The sequence below is a fragment of the Arachis duranensis genome, chromosome 9, assembly GCF_000817695.3.
Source record: "Arachis duranensis cultivar V14167 chromosome 9, aradu.V14167.gnm2.J7QH, whole genome shotgun sequence".
Classification (NCBI taxonomy): domain Eukaryota; kingdom Viridiplantae; phylum Streptophyta; class Magnoliopsida; order Fabales; family Fabaceae; genus Arachis; species Arachis duranensis.
The window spans coordinates 28,246,480-28,247,015 of record NC_029780.3 but is presented as its reverse complement, the minus strand read 5'-3'; the positions used below and the strand labels follow the sequence as shown (position 1 = coordinate 28,247,015).

The following is a 536-nucleotide window of genomic DNA, read 5'->3' as shown; positions in this document are numbered from 1 at the left end:
AACAACAATGCCAACAATGCAAGGAAGGTGCTGGTTGACTTTACTGCACCTACTCTCGACTTTTATGGGAGAAGCATCTCTATCCCTGCTATTGGAGCAAACAACTTTGACCTTAAGCGTCAATTAGTTTCTCTAATGCAACAGAATTGCAAGTTTCATGGACTTCCATTAGAAGATCCTCATCAGTTCTTAGCTGAATTCTTGCAAATCTGTGACACTGTCAAGACTAATGGGGTAGACCCTGAGGTCTATAGACTAATGCTATTCCCTTTTGCTGTAAGAGACAGAGCTAGGACATGGTTGGATTCCCAACCTAAAGAAAGCCTGGACTCTTGGGAAAAGCTAGTCAATGCCTTCTTGGCAAAGTTCTTTCCACCTCAAAAATTGAGTAAGCTTAGAGTGGAAGTCCAAACCTTCAGACAGAAGGAAGGAGAATCCCTCTATGAAGCTTGGGAAAGATACAAACAATAGATCAGAAAGTGTCCCACTGATATGCTTTCTGAATGGAGCATCATAGGTATTTTCTATGATGGCCT

The 536-nt window shown here is 41.8% G+C and overlaps 1 non-coding gene across 1 annotated transcript; it reads right to left on the bottom strand.

The window, feature by feature from the left end:
• Positions 1-390: 390 nt before the first annotated feature.
• Positions 391-498, bottom strand: LOC127742213 (small nucleolar RNA R71). Its single transcript, XR_008003400.1, has one exon. It is a non-coding gene; the product is annotated as a small nucleolar RNA R71 (small nucleolar RNA).
• Positions 499-536: the final 38 nt, after the last annotated feature.